Source organism: Mesocricetus auratus, unplaced genomic scaffold, assembly GCF_017639785.1.
Source record: "Mesocricetus auratus isolate SY011 unplaced genomic scaffold, BCM_Maur_2.0 Super-Scaffold_100676, whole genome shotgun sequence".
Taxonomy (NCBI): Eukaryota; Metazoa; Chordata; class Mammalia; order Rodentia; family Cricetidae; genus Mesocricetus; species Mesocricetus auratus.
This window is the reverse complement of record NW_024429266.1, coordinates 3,501,268-3,516,857: the sequence shown is the minus strand read 5'-3', so window position 1 is coordinate 3,516,857 and position 15,590 is coordinate 3,501,268. Positions and strand designations below refer to the sequence as shown.

At 51.4% G+C, this 15,590-nt stretch overlaps 2 long non-coding RNA genes across 2 annotated transcripts; one reads left to right on the top strand and one right to left on the bottom strand.

Moving 5' to 3' along the window:
- Positions 1-4,393: 4,393 nt before the first annotated feature.
- Positions 4,394-8,565, bottom strand: LOC121137073. Its single transcript, XR_005874286.1, has 2 exons — positions 7,919-8,565; positions 4,394-6,645 (listed from the first exon to the last, which is right to left on the bottom strand). It is a non-coding gene; the product is annotated as an uncharacterized LOC121137073 (long non-coding RNA).
- A 4,004-nt stretch (positions 8,566-12,569) lies between these two features.
- LOC121137041 lies at positions 12,570-13,337 on the top strand. Its single transcript, XR_005874247.1, has 2 exons — positions 12,570-12,880; positions 13,086-13,337. It is a non-coding gene; the product is annotated as an uncharacterized LOC121137041 (long non-coding RNA).
- Positions 13,338-15,590: the final 2,253 nt, after the last annotated feature.

Below are 15,590 nucleotides of genomic sequence, written 5' to 3'. Positions count from 1 at the left end.
TGTGTTTATCTGACTATCTGATGAGGCAGTGCAAGTTATGGGGAGATCTGGATAAGTCAAAATAGGGGATAGAACTGAAATGTTTTCATTTTAAAATATGGTATAAGTTGTGGCACCAGTTCAAAAACCAATCATGAAAAACTGTCAATGTTTAAGATGAAGGACTACAGGAATCAAGATAAATGCACTGTGGGTTAACTGTCCTGTCAATCCCATGCTGAGGGAGGTGGTTCAGTAGTTAGAGCACTTGCTGCTCTTCCGGAGGACACAGTTTCAGTTCCCAACAGCCACACTGGGCGGCTCACAGCCAAGCGTAACTCTACCTCCAGGGCGTCTGACGCCCTCTGCTGGCCTCAAGGATATCTACACTCACATGCGTATATCCTCGCACACATAATTTTAAAGAAGTCTTTTTTTTAAATCATGACAACTGTATTTGACTCCTGGCACCCACATGGAACTCCTGTAACGTGTCTTCTGTCCTCCGCACGGGGCACAGGGCCACAAGCCAGGCATCAGCCCCCTAAAAACATGCGTGCTGATGTTTAATTGCTACTGGGACGGTATTCGAAGGACCCCTGAGACATTCACAATGGTAAGGTAGCGATCCCGTGTGTTGGTCTGTTATAAAGACGGCAAGATGATGCCTCTCCCTCATTCTGGCCCTCCTCTTGTCTCTCTCCCTCTTCCTCTTTCTCTGGAAGAAGAATCAGACAGGCAAAATCTATGTGCTTGAAGCCATGATTAAACAGATGTTACTCACATACTATGCAAGCTTCTATCATCCTGAGGTGAGGGGTCCTGTGACTGAGGTGAGGGTCCTGTGACTGAGGTGAGGGTCCTGTGACTGAGGTGAGGGTCCTGTCATCCTGAGGTGAGGGTCCTGTGACTGAGGTGAGGGGTCCTGTGACTGAGGTGAGGGTCCTGTGACTGAGGTGAGGGTCCTGTGACTGAGGTGAGGGTCCTGTGACTGAGGTGAGGGTCCTGTGACTGAGGTGAGGGGTCCTGTGACTGAGGTGAGGGGTCCTGTGACTGAGGTGAGGGTCCTGTGACTGAGGTGAGGGGTCCTGTGACTGAGGTGAGGGTCCTGTGACTGAGGTGAGGGTCCTGTGACTGAGGTGAGGGTCCTGTGACTGAGGTGAGGGTCCTGTGACTGAGGTGAGGGGTCCTGTGACTGAGGTGAGGGTCCTGTGACTGAGGTGAGGGTCCTGTGACTGAGGTGAGGGTCCTGTGACTGAGGTGAGGGGTCCTGTGACTGAGGTGAGGGGTCCTGTGACTGAGGTGAGGGTCCTGTGACTGAGGTGAGGGTCCTGTGACTGAGGTGAGGGTCCTGTGACTGAGGTGAGGGTCCTGTGACTGAGGTGAGGGTCCTGTGACTGAGGTGAGGGTCCTGTCATCCTGAGGTGAGGGTCCTGTCATCCTGAGGTGAGGGGTCCTGTGACTGAGGTGAGGGTCCTGTGACTGAGGTGAGGGTCCTGTGACTGAGGTGAGGGTCCTGTGACTGAGGTGAGGGTCCTGTCATCCTGAGGTGAGGGTCCTGTCATCCTGAGGTGAGGGTCCTGTCATCCTGAGGTGAGGGTCCTGTGACTGAGGTGAGGGTCCTGTGACTGAGGTGAGGGTCCTGTCATCCTGAGGTGAGGGTCCTGTGACTGAGGTGAGGGTCCTGTGACTGAGGTGAGGGTCCTGTGACTGAGGTGAGGGTCCTGTGACTGAGGTGAGGGTCCTGTGACTGAGGTGAGGGTCCTGTGACTGAGGTGAGGGTCCTGTGACTGAGGTGAGGGTCCTGTGACTGAGGTGAGGCTCCTGTGACTGAGGTGAGGGTCCTGTGACTGAGGTGAGGCTCCTGTGACTGAGGTGAGGGTCCTGTGACTGAGGTGAGGGGTCCTGTCATCCTGAGGTGAGGGTCCTGTGACTGAGGTGAGGGGTCCTGTGACTGAGGTGAGGGGTCCTGTGACTGAGGTGAGGGTCCTGTGACTGAGGTGAGGGTCCTGTGACTGAGGTGAGGGTCCTGTGACTGAGGTGAGGGTCCTGTGACTGAGGTGAGGGTCCTGTGACTGAGGTGAGGGTCCTGTCATCCTGAGGTGAGGGTCCTGTCATCCTGAGGTGAGGGTCCTGTCATCCTGAGGTGAGGGTCCTGTGACTGAGGTGAGGGTCCTGTGACTGAGGTGAGGGTCCTGTGACTGAGGTGAGGGTCCTGTGACTGAGGTGAGGGTCCTGTGACTGAGGTGAGGGGTCCTGTGACTGAGGTGAGGGGTCCTGTGACTGAGGTGAGGGTCCTGTGACTGAGGTGAGGGGTTCTGTGACTGAGGTGAGGGGTCCTGTGACTGAGGTGAGGGTCCTGTGACTGAGGTGAGGATGCCTCTCCTGACATTGTCTCTTGTTCCCCACTGATATCTGTCACCAGTCAGCTTCCTCTACTCATAAAGCCTTCACCTGTTATGACACAGCAAGGAGGACACAGTCTTAGATTTCTCAGCTTCCAAAAACTATGAGGAAAACTATCTTCTTCACAACTACTCAGTCTGTTATAACAGCAAGAAGCAGTCGCTGTAAAAAAAAAATGGCTTGGAATGAACCACAGGCAATCCTAGCACTCGAGTAGTGGAAGCAGGATCACGAGTCCAGGCCAGCCTGGGCTACATGAGACCATCTCACACACTCTCAGAGAAAAGACAGAAATTTTACAAATATCGTTTCTCTCAACAGTTAAACAAGAATCAACAGTAGTTACCTAATTGCTCAATAATCATTTTAAAGCAATTCTTACCAGGGCCTAGTTCATAATGTCCTACATGATGACTTAAACCCTCGCACCCAAAGGAGAACCACTTTATCTTATTTTACTTTTTATTTTATTTTTGGAGAGGTAGCCAAAGACATCACCATCTTCATCAAGGAACTCTACTGGAAGTGTCAGGGAAAGATCTGAAGGACGTCTAACAACTAGTGTAAGCTCAGCACAGTCGTTAGGGAAACAGCTTCGGAAGTTCCTCACAAAAAAATTTAAAAGCAGAACTACCATATGGTCCAACGATCCTGCTTCTTGGTGTTGGTCTGAAGGAGATGAAATCAGTACCTTGGAGGCGCTTAGACTGCTTGCCCCAGCATCGTTTACAACAGCTGAGATGCGGGTCCAGCCTAATGTCTGCTGGTGGGTGAATGGATAAAGAACAGAGGAGATAGACATATAAAGACATGTGTCTACATCTATATGATCCAGCCTCGTAAAGAAGGAAATCCATTTCCTGACTCGTGGATAAACCTGGGAGACACCACGCTAACGAGATAAGCTGGAGGTTCTAGAACAAATGCCGCGCCATCTCGCTGACGCACGGCAGCCAAGGCGTCACAGCAGCACGGTGGTCCTTCGAGATGGGGGAGGCACGGGAAATGGGGAGATTCTGGCGGAAGGCCACTGCCTTTCGTTTGTGGGATGGAGATACTTCATAACGTGGAGAGCTAGAGAGCTGCTGTTAAAATAGTGATTCTGGGGTCGGGCGTCTTCCTTGGTGGCGGAATGCTTGCCTAGCCAGAGCCGTCAATGCCCAGGGTTCAGTCCCTAGCCACTTCCCCCCAAAAAAACACAATAAAATAAGAATGTGTTAATTACTGATAACGTATAGTGTATTATATCCTAAGTATTCCCATCACCCATTAAAGGGTACCTGAGGTGGCCGGCGTGAAATACTTGTGTGCCATGAAAAATAAATGACCCAGGGACTGATCCTGGGGTTCAAACGTGAAGCTGAAGATCAGAAAAGCAAAGTAGGGGGCCGCTAGCTCTCACCTCTACCTCAGGCTGAATGGCTGATCCCGCGGCCTCTCCCCAGCGTGGCTGTAGGATCCTGAGACTGGATGTCTCCCTATCCCCGGTGTGGCGGGAGAATGAATGCTCAATACTGACTGCTGGAGACCCCGCTCCTGTCTTTTATACCTATCTAGTGGCGGGATTAAAGGCGTGTGATCCCTGGTGCTTTGTGTGAGCTGTTTCTCTTTAGGACTGGGTCAGTCTTGTGTAGATCTGGGTGGCCTTGGACTCACAGAGATCCGTCTACCTCTTAATCCCGAGTCGTGGGATTAAAGGCATGTGCCACCACCTCCTAGCTTCTGGCTGCTGGGATTAAAGGTGTGTATCACCGCTGCCTGATCTCTGTAGCTTGAGGCTGACTTTGCTTTCTGAATCCTCAGGCAACCTTTAATAATTCATAAATAATGTATCAGGCTGGAGAGATGGCTCAGAGGTTAAGAGCACTGACTGCTCTTCCAGAGGTCTTGAGTTCAATTCCCAGCAATCACATGGTGGCTCACAACCATCTACAGTTCAATCTGGTGTATATGTAATAAATAAATAAATCTTAAAAAAAGAAATACAACAACAACAAAAAAACATAAATAATATATCACCACATACTTGGCTTTATTTGGTAGCCCTGTCACAGCATCTATCAAATGGATACGTCTTAAATAGGCAGAGCTTTTGTCAGGCAAGCCTCAATAAAGCTGGAGGCAAAAGCCAAAGGTTCTTCAGTGAAGCAACCAAACAGTTGCCCTTGAATACGAAGTCTTCCTAACAGCATCAAAGTCTGATCGATTCAGAGGTACTTCAGCTGCAGAGAAAGTCGAGTGAAGTAAGGCGTGCAGCCGGCCGACATTTGGGGTAGATCCGTCTCCCAGGACTCTCAAACGTATTTTCTTTAAAAGTACTGTCATTGTGTAGAATATTGAATTCATTCCTATAGACACTTGGGGATTTTACATCTGTGTAAGTCCTCTGCCAGAGAAGACAAGCATAGGTATCACAGGGAAGGGTGCTCACGGCAGGATCAAGGACTGGGTTGCCTGTGGTGCTTGCTAGCTTGGATTCAGGACTCGGGCCAGGGCCCCTCACATCCCAGATAAGTGCTCCATACCCCTGCCCTTGGCTTTTGAGGCGGGGTCTCTTCGAGTTTCTCGAGGAAGCTAAGTTTTAGGAAACAATGAAGTCCTCCAACTCTCCTGCGTCTGCCTTGGCGAGCTGGGCCTGGGGGTTCCCCACCACGGCTCCCTGAACTCGGTGCGATTTCAAAACAAGAAGCTCGTCCTTTGCCTGATGCTTTGCTCCTCTTTATAATTTGCTTTTTTGTTTGTTTGTTTGTTTGTTTTTGAGACAGGGTCTCACTGCGCAGCCCAGGGCTATCCTGGAACTCACCGTGCAGCTCAGGCTGTCCTGGAACTCACTATGAACACCAGGCTGGTTCACAAAAATCTACCTGCCTCTGTCTCCTGGGTGCTAGGATTGAAGGTGTGCACCACCCACACCCTGCCCTTTGTTCCACTCAAATGATACCCAGTAGAGATGTTTGTGATCAGCTCGCTGGGCGAGCGCGGGGGTGTAGTTCTCAAAGTTGTCCCAACGGTGTGCACATGCTACGATTCTCGCTCCTGTGGGGTGGAGACGTAGAAGACAGTTATCTGTGCTCTCTGCCAACTCTCAGTGTGTGTCGGTGCTGGTCGTAAAACTCGGGAGGGGACGATGGAGGGGATGGGCAGGTCTCAAGGGAGGCGGGGGACGGAGAGGGTGCCGGAAAGGCAGAGGGGGCGCCTACCTGGGGCCCCAGGAAGGGCGTTGGCAGAGTGGCGGAGAATTTCTGCCAAGATTTCATGGTCAGTTCTTACTTAAGACATCCTTGAAGCAAAAGGAATACTTGTTGGGTATTCAATAATCCAAGGCAGCAGGGTGAGTTAAGTCTCTTGTTGCTAACTTGAGGCTCCTAGGGAAGCCAAGCTTGTCTGTGGTCTAGCCTGGGAGGCACAAGAGATTCCGGGAAGCTGAATGTTTTAAACAGCGTGGATCGGTCACTAAGTGGGCAGATTTTTTCACTGTAATCGGGAGCGCTATGCGGGTTAGTTGCAAAGACTAACGAGTTTACGAAGTAGACGTTGGTAATTGTTGGCTTTATGAAAGGCCCCTTTGAGTTCCATGCTGACCCTGAGCTGACAGGGAGCCGACTATCACGTTTTCTCTTGTGTGCTCTGCGCTGGTTCGTTTCCACCGTCCCGTGGGACACAGCCGAGGCTCACTCGGGAGACTCAGCGAGGGATTGCGCAGCGCAGTTTGCTCTCAGATGTGTTCGCTGGTGCGCAAAGATCCGGCCTAAAACCGGCGGCTGATTCCAGGGGTATGGGTTGAGGATTGTTAGACGCTGGTGGCAGAATGAAGCCAGGCAGCGAGTGTGCAAGTGTTGGTTTCTCTCTCTGCTCTTGACTGTGGATGTGGTGAAGAGCCAGCTGCTGGGGGGGGGGGGTGTCCCCGTTGTCACGGCAACCCCTCATCCATAGCCCGTGCAACCTGGAACTGTGAGCTGAGATAAGCCCCGCCCTCTGTCAGACAAAACCAGGACGTGGGTCCTCTGCGTTTGAAATGCGAGGTGCACACAGGAGGGGATTTACGCGTCGGTGTTGGGCTTGAGACTAGGAGGCGATGGCGGAGGGGGTGAAGTGGCCTCAAGGGGCACCCACCTGGGGTAAGAAAAGGAACCAGAGAGGGCTGGAGAGATGGCTCAGCGGTTAGGAGGACTGACTGTTCTTCCAGAGGTCATGAGTTCAATTCCCGGCAACCACATGGTGGCTCACAACCACCTTGAATGAGATCTGCAGACAAAAAGACTATATGCACAATAAATAAATAAATAAATAAATAAAATATTAAAAAAAAAGAAAGAAAGAAAAGGAACCAGAGAAAGGAGTGGTCCGGGATGGAGCCGCGTGGGAGGAGGAAGAGGGGAACCAAACGCCACGGCACGTATGCACGCACGTATGCAGAGGGTGGCAGACCGCTGCCTGGAACGGCGAGCTAAGATCACCCACCATGTGTGTGATGAGCTTGAAGAATAAATGGACGAGCAACAGTGCAGAGTCGCACAAAGTTAGCGCATCGCTGGGACGGTTTTGGAACTCACGGGGGAAGGGGCGCAGTGTTCTACCTTAAAGTCAGTTCTAAAACAAGGTGGCTAGACTGAACAGCATGCGTGCAGATATTAAGAGAGAAAATTACTTTTGGTGCTCGCCCTGGATATCGGAAAGCTTTGAAGTATGTCTGGAATAAATCAGGTGTGTGAATACTTTTGCAGCCATAAATTTGTGGGAACTATGAATACAGATCAGGTGCTTCTGTTGCAGATTTAGCACTTGAGTCGGAATATGCTGAGGGATTAAAAATACACAGATGAATGCGGGAAGGGGTTCACATGAAAAAAAAGCGAGACGAAGAGCTTTTATGCCGATTCTATGTTTAAGTGACGTTTTTGAGATATTTGGAGAAAGCGATTATGTTATTAAAATGGATTTCCTCTCAAAACACCAAAAAAAATTTTCCGTCTGTTTCTCTTTTTACCACAACTACAAAAGCATGTGACTGGAATTCTTCCTGTTGGCGGCTTTGCTTGGGAAGGATGGCCTCCCGAGGCCAACACATCCAGTCTATGACTCTGCTTATTTATACACAGTGGCAAGTTTGGGGTTTTGGTTTTTAGCATCTGTGGATGAAAATTTCTGTCCCTCCTGGTCCTGCATCCATTCAGTCCCAAATAAACACACAGAGGCTTACACTAATTATAAACTGTTTAGCCGATGGCTCTGGCTTCTTATTGGCCAGCTCTCTCTTAATTATTAACCCATTTCTATTCATCTGTGTATCTCCACACAATCTTGGCATACGGGTGATGCCCAGGCCTCTTGCTTCCTCAGCAGCTACATGGCGTTTCTCTGACTCCACCTACTACCTTTCTCTATCCCTGTTTGGATTTCCCACCTGGCTAAATCTTGTCTGTCCATCGGCCGGAACAGCTTTATTCATCAACCAATAAGAGAAGCATATATCCACAGCACACAGCAGGACATTCCCCCCATCACAACCCTATGCTTTGTTTATTTTTCTCACCTAGAGCTGAGGATTAGGGATCATGGACTCCTGCCTCTGTAACAGGATCGTTATCACACTGTCCCTTCTGTGGTCCTGAGAGGTCCTTGACCATCGATTGCATCAGCTGACTGAGACAGGCCAAGTGGTTCCTCGGAGGTGGGCACCCCAGGGCATAGTCCTGAATCTTCCAGCTGGGGCATGCTCTGACCCTTGGGTTTCACACGGTGGATTTGAGACAGAAGCTGTAGGCTGCACGCTCCTAACTGCTAACCTTTCATTTTGCTGTCTCCAGCCGGAAGCTCCTTCGGGAGTAGCTGCTCCAGCCCAGCTGCTTGCCCCTAGCCCCAGGGGAACACCCCGCCCACTGTGTTCCTTAACCATTCCCTGTCTGGTGTGTATATTTGGCTTTTAGGACTTCATTACCCTGTGTTGTTGAGTAAGGGAATTGCGTGTATTTTCTCCCTAGTTGTGTCAAGGCTAATGTCTTAAAGTTTGCAATATGTGCTTAAAATATGTATTTAGCCAACAGCAAATGGGGAGCATTTGGAAAAACTAAAAGAGAGAGGAAGAAAGAATTTGACCCGGAGGTCCCGGTATCCCCCTACAAGGAACAAAAAGAGAGGAAGTGTCAGGTGCAAGTTTGAGATAGGCCTGAAGGACGGAGCAGAGCTGACAGGGGTGCTAGGGGCAGAGGTCAGGAAGCCTGGATGGCCACCCTGCTGCACAGCCCCCACGTTCAAGGGGGGGCTCCTTTCCCAAACTACCCCCGACAACTATTTTTGGACACACTCAGCCTTAAAAAGTGACACAGGTCCCAATCCAGTCAGCGTGGCTGTCAGAAAGCTCATTCCCAGGGCTGGCTCACTCCCCCTTGCCTCCCGCACCCAGGCATCTTAAACATTTGGGAAGTCTTTCCTCTGTGGGGAGTCTTTGCTGGCCCCTGCAAGGGAATGAAATTGGGAGCTCCACTTGCTGGGTTCACTGCCCTCCCCCAACCCCAGCATCCTACCAACAGTAGATGCATTGCTACCTGGGACACTGCAGAACTTGTCACCTCCCAACACAGCCCCTGCTCCAAGGCAGCACTGAATGAATTATTGTCACAAAGTTGATTCTTGTTTGGGTCACAGGGTAGGAAAAACACAGCTAACATGGAAAGAAAGAGGCCACTGTTCCAACTGTGACTCATGGGCTTAATGCCCAATACAGGGTTCAGCTTTGTTTTGAACTTTTGCGGCTCCAAATTTATGGTGAATTAGCAAGACAAGAGGAAGCCAGTGTGGGAGAGCCCAGAGATGTGATTCAGTTCTTGTCGCAGACTGTGGTGTGAGTTCGGGCTAGGTGTGCAAAACAAAAACAAAAACAAAACAAAACAAAACAAAAAAACCGCTAAGGACTTCTCACCTCCGAGTTTTGTTGCTTTAAAAGTTAGGCTGTTGTTGCTGGGCATGGAATACTGATGGCAGTCAGTCCCACTCAAGTGGAGATTTCACTGTCCATGGGAAAGCATCACTAATCACTGGACTTGGGGAGATGGGGCGTATCTAACATGGTCAAGTTAGCCTCTAGGCTCAAAGGCCGGGGACTCACAGAGACTAGTAACTGGGGGACTCTTTTCTCCAGGCATTGGTATGGCCGTTGCGGTCATGAGTCAGAGTAGCTACAATTATGGGTAGGGGACCCTCACCAACAGGACCTCAGATTGTCCTGTTGGCAAAGGGAAGTGCGAGGAACCTTCATGAGGTGGCACACGAGGTCCCTTTCCTCCCTGAGGACATATAAGTGGTTAACAACGGCTGGGGTGGAGACAGGCTTTTCCTTGGTAGTGTAGCTGCCTGTAAGTTGTCCAAGTTCCTCACCCATGCTTCTTTAAGCAACTCCTGTAAAACTCATTGGCTCACTGAGCTGGACTTGAGTGGCAGTGTTGCCTTGGTCTGCTGAACCTATGTTGGGTGAATAACACTTGCTCGTGCCCCCCCCCCCAGAAGTGTCAGACAACACCAGCGTTCATGCAGAGAGCCAGACAGTCTGGTCACTGTCTCGTGTTCTCTTCATCTGGACACTTTCTTTCTTTCAACTTTATTCTCGGCCTCTAAGCCAGCATCTGATCACATAACCAGGCACTCAGTCAGTAATCTCTGGTGCTGAATCTTAATGAACTTGGACAGTTCCAATTTCTACTTGAAAGGGGACGGATCCATTAAAAAGGTGCTCTGCGCCCTAACATCTACTGTGCATCAAGAACCAGATGGACATTCAAGCCGTATTAAAGGAAAACAACTCAAACTAGCTTAAAGTCCTCATAGCAAAGGTCTATAGCAGTTGACAAGGGAGACTGTGGTGTCAGGGTATGGCTATGACTTTTAAAACTACTACGGTGAATCTGTCCATTGTCTGTCCATCCAGCCTACCTAGTTTCGGCCTAGTCTAGCAGGATGATCATGAAGATGCTGGCTCCTGGTGCCAAGTACCCAGCATTCCCTGGGGTTTTGGAGTGGCAGAAGCCTGGAGTATAAGACTTTGGATGGGCCTAGAACTCAACAGCTCAATGGTGGAGAGCTTGCCTACTTGCCTAGTATATACATAAGGCTATGAGTCATCCCCCACCCCCACCCCCTGTGCCGGGGAAAAAAAGAAAAAGAAAAAGTAAGGCTCTGGTGGCATCTTCCTTGCAAGTCACTTCAACCCTCTGGTGTCTCTGAAGAGGGCCGTGGAGACGCATGAGAGGCGCTGCACCAGGCTCATGGTGCTCTCCAGTGGGGGCAGAACTGCCCGGCCTTCACGCTGTGCTGCTCTGTGAACTGACTAGCCCAAGCGGCATTGGGCAGGGCGAGGAGGTTGCCACGTTCTCCTCAAAAGCTCCTCTCTCTTCTCACCCCCGCGGCAGGTTCAGACGACTGCTGCAGAATCAAGCCCTGATTTTCTTATGTATCTCGGAGCAAGACCTTTCATCCGAGCCAGTCATGTTGGTCCATGGCTTGTAATCCTAACCCTTGACATACTGAGGCAGGAGGATTGCTGTGAGTTCCAGGCTAGTCTGGGCCCCTGAGTGAGATACTGTCCTCAAATAAAAACAAAAACAAACCCTGTTCATCCCCAAGAGGCCTCTCACGGCATTCCAAGGTCTGTGTTCAAATTCAGATGTGAACCCACCTGAGTCTCCAAGCTCACCGCTCAGCACCCAGCCTCCTGGCCCACCAAGCGCTCTCCCCTCCTAACGCCTGTGTGCAGGCTCCTCTCCTCAGACACCCTTTTCCACTTCCTCCAGCCTCCCCTATTGTCTGTTTGCTTTTGCAACAACTCAGCCGCCGCCATCCATGTCACCCCGTTGAACCTGGCCACTTCCTGTGACCTCTGACCTTTCTGTCAGAGTCTTGGCCACCGGACACTGTAGGCATCTCTTTGCTTTTCTGTCCCCTTAGCAGGCTTGGGCCAGCAGAAGTCCTTTGAAGGGGATTCTACAAATCCCTGTTGTATTTCACCAGGTGCCTTTGCCGCTGCCCGTCTCCTGAAGAAGATGTTGGATCAGTGTTGATGAATTACTTAAACCTGTATAATCAAGAGGAAGAGGGTTACTCTGTCAAATAGCTTTTGGCTACAGACTAGGCTGGCCTGAACTCCAGGGCTTCCCCGGGTCTATTCCAAGGCACCCCAAGCACACTGTAGAGCTGGGGGCTGGGTCTACATGCAAACTTACTCTTCTTCACCCAGACGCAACCCTTCAGCTCTGTGATTTCCGCCCTTCAGAATCTTATTTCTTTTTCAAAGGCCCACAGACCCTCTCTCTTCATATCTCGGCACCCTTGTCATTATCTGTTATGTGTTTTAGGCACATGTTTCTGTGCCTATGTTTGTTTGTTTTTTCAAGACAGGATTCCTCTGCATAGCCCTGGCTGCCTTGGACTCTCTATGTAGACCAGGCTGACCTCGAACTCAGAGATCTGCATGCCTCTGCCTCCTGAGTACTGGGATTAAAGGCCACCACCTGGCTCTGTTTTTGTGTGTGAGAATGTGTGCCCTGTCTCTCAAACTAAGGCTAAAGTTTTACAAGCACCCAGGGTCCTTTGCTGAGCCTACCCCAGTGCTGTGTGCACAGTGGAGGCTGTCCCCTTCACTGGCCCTGACTAGTTTGGGATAATTCATGGCTACCATCTCCCAGGATGCCTTCCAGGGTAAAGGGAGTAGATTTGGAATTTGGCCTTTAGGGGGCTGAGATTTGCTCAAACGTTAGGCCTCTCCTATTGCAAATAGAAACTATTATAAATATGTCTACAACCCTTGACATCCATCTGTTCGGCAGATGGTTTTATGGGTTATTTATTTGAGAAATTAGAGGGTTGGCCCAAGTCATTTTCACCCACACCCAGTGGACCCCACTTCACTTGAGAAATGCTCGCTAAAGTTAGGAGTGCATGCGCCTGTGACCTTGGTCCTATTACCACTAAACCAACTAGGATGCGGGCCCAGAGGCCTGACTCCCAGGAAACTTGGCAGCAGCTCCGTTGACAAAGAGCAGGCTCCTCTGCAGATGACCAGTTATAGGTCCCTGGGGCTTCTGGAGCAGTGGCAACCAGCCTCCCCTCTAAATGGCTTCTTTTTGGAGAATCTGTCCCACTTCAGCAGGTGGGGGCCGGGACACGAGTCACGGTAAATAAAGGCCTTCCAAGTCAGCAGAGGACCCGGAGTCAGGGCTGTGTGAGCCTGTGCCCGCACACTGCCACCCGGTCTCTGTCTCACATCTAAAGGGAGAGGGGACCTTTCACGCGCTCCCCGAGGGTTTAAGACAGACGTGCGCGTCAGCTGCGTTTGAACGCCAGCCGCCCTCAGTGGCAGCTCTTCACGTATGATTAGGAGCGGCTCTAATACACCGTGTATTTGGAGCGACAGCAAGACCAGGCTGGCGTTGGCAGTGCTCTCAGACAACTGCCCTCGTCACTCTGCCTCCTCCCAAGGTGACCCAGCTGAGCTGCTGCGAGTGAGGTAGAAGTCTTGGCTGGTATCCGGCTGCCTGGGCATGACCCTGAGCTGGCAGCTGTGGGGGAAGCAGCTGAGGGCACAGGGGAGAAACGGTGTTAGTGGGTGGGGCCAGGACTGGGGAGGAAGTGGGTTTGTGGTGGGGTGAGGGAGGGATAGAGGGAGGAGATGGGCTGAGCTTGAGAGTTTTGTTTTGTTTTTTTTCAAACAGGAAGGAAAGGCAGTTGAAAAAGAGATCTACCTTCTATCTCGTTTGGCCTCTTGCTGTCATTTTCTGAAATGAATCAGAGACAGCCAACCAGAGGCTCCCAAGATGCCACCGAACACCAGGCCTTTCTTTTTTGTTGGTTTGTGGGACAGGAGAGGGTGTCGTTGGCTCACCCGCCACTCCCCCAAAGGGATAGCGTTCTGTCGATGACCAGACCATCAAACCGAGATCAAACATGACTTGTTCACCCTAAAACTCTTGTTGCATAACCGGTGTCGCTTCCACAGTCAACTGAAGCAATCTCGGGCTTGAAACCCTCATGTGACTGGTTTTTTTTCCCCCTTGTTTGTCAGCCCCATAATTAAATAGTCACAGAGGAAAACACCACCACCCCGGTTCCATGGGAGGCCATCCGTGCCCACTGAGGACATTAAGAGAAGGGATCCAGGGTATCTCAGGCAGGTGGGAGGGGTGGGAGAGCCGGCCCCACCTCCAGAACCAGCCAATCCTCATCCTCCATCCGCGGCTGTCCAGTGGACAGCTGCTGGGTCACACGAAGCACTCGCTCCCGTGGCACACCGCAGGAAAGCGTTGTTTGGAAAGCCCAGGACCCGTGGAGTCATGCCCCCGACCCTCTTTACAGCGCCATCTGTCCATACCTCTCCCTTAGCACTTGTGACCTTCCATTTTCTCAGACAGGGTTTTAATTTTTAGCCTAGGCTAGGACCTGGGACTCACTGTGTGGCCCAGACTGGGCTGAGACTTCCGGCAATCCTTGCGCCTCGGCCTCCCCAACGCCAGGTTTAGAGGCGCGCAGGCTCATTATTCCTTTCCTGCCGGCTTCTTGGGGTGTCACCAGCACAGTCTGCTGAGGTGGCCTCTTAACTCTCACTTCCGGCAAAGTGAGCCCCTGTCACTTCTCAGCCCCTACCTGTGGCCACTGTGGCCACACTGACCGCGCCAGCTTCTTGATTGTACCACTCTCCGCTACACAGAGGCTTCGGCCCTGCTGGGGCACAGGGTCCCGGCCTGGTATTCTCCACTCTTCAAGTCCCCCTGTAATCTGACTGCAGAAGTCCCCAAGCAACGTCCCCACCCCTAAGGGCCACTCACACCTGCCATACTCTGTTCCTCCCTGCCTGGTGACTGCTTTGTAACTCTGCGCTTTCCGGGCTTACAGGGGTGCTGAGAAGGAAAAGGGGGAGGGAGGAACAGAGGGAAGGGGAAGGGAGAGGAAATGGGGGAAGGGTGGAAAAGAGGAGAGGAGAGAAAGGAGAGGGGAGGAGAGAGGTGGAGAGGGGAGGAGAGGGAAAGGGAGTGGAGGGGAGTGGAGATGAGGGGAGGGGAATAGAGTGGAGGAGATGGAGGGGAGGGGAGGGAAGGGGAGGAAGGCACAGTTCGCAGGCGGGAAGTAGGGCAGGAGAGAATACACAGCCTGGTGTTCACGAATCTTTCCCGGGGTTCTAGTCCTCATCCATACCCCCCCCAAGGCCTTCCACACACTGAAATACGGGCAAGCAGAAGCAAACCGTTGGGTCACAGGAACTGCGGCCTTACACCACCAACCACCTGCCGGTTTCATTAGCCAGCAAGTTTCATCATACTTATGCCTTGTTTCCACACCTTACCCTCCTCATTTTCCTCCTCCTCCCCTTCCTCCTTCTTCCTCCTCCTCCCCTTCCTCCTCCTCCCCTTCCTCCTCTCCATCCTCCCCTTCTTCCTCCTCCTCCCCTTCCTCCTCTCCATCCTCCCCCTTCTTCCTCCTCTTCCTCTTTGTGTTTTTTTCATTTTCACTTATTCTAGTTTTTAATTTGAGGCAGGCCCTTACTAAATTGCTCAAGTTAGCCTTGAACTCACTGCATACTTCAGGCTACTCTTGAACCCAGGCCTCTGCTTCCCTCTGCTTGTAGTACTGGAGACTCCAGGGAGGGCCTTGCGCCGTCTAAGGTTTTTATTTGTGTTTGGTTTTTGTTGTCTCGCTATGCAGCCCTGGCTGGTTCTGGAACTTGCTACGTAGACCAGGCTGCCCTCAAACCCATATAGATCTGCCTGTGTCTGCCTCCTGAGTGCTGATTGGAGGAGTGAGCGAGTTCCAGGCCAGCCAGGACTATACAGTAAAGAGCCCGGGGCAGGGATGGGGGGAGAGGGAAGAATGGAGGGAGGGGGAGAGGAAGGGAGGGAGAGGAAGGGAGGGGGAGAGAGCAATAGGAAAGGGGAGAGAGAGACAGAGAGACACACACAGAGAAAGACAGAGAGAGACAGACAGACAGACAGAGACAGGGAGAGACAGAGAGAGACAGAGACAGAGACACAGACAGACAGAGACAGAGAGAGATACAGAGAGAGAGACAGAGAGAGAGATACACAGAGAGAGACACACACACACAGAGAGAGACAGACAGAGAGAGAGACAGACAGACACAGACAGACAGACAGACAGAGACAGGGAGAGAGAGACAGAGAGACAGAGAGAGACACACACACATAGAGAGACAGAGAGAGACACAG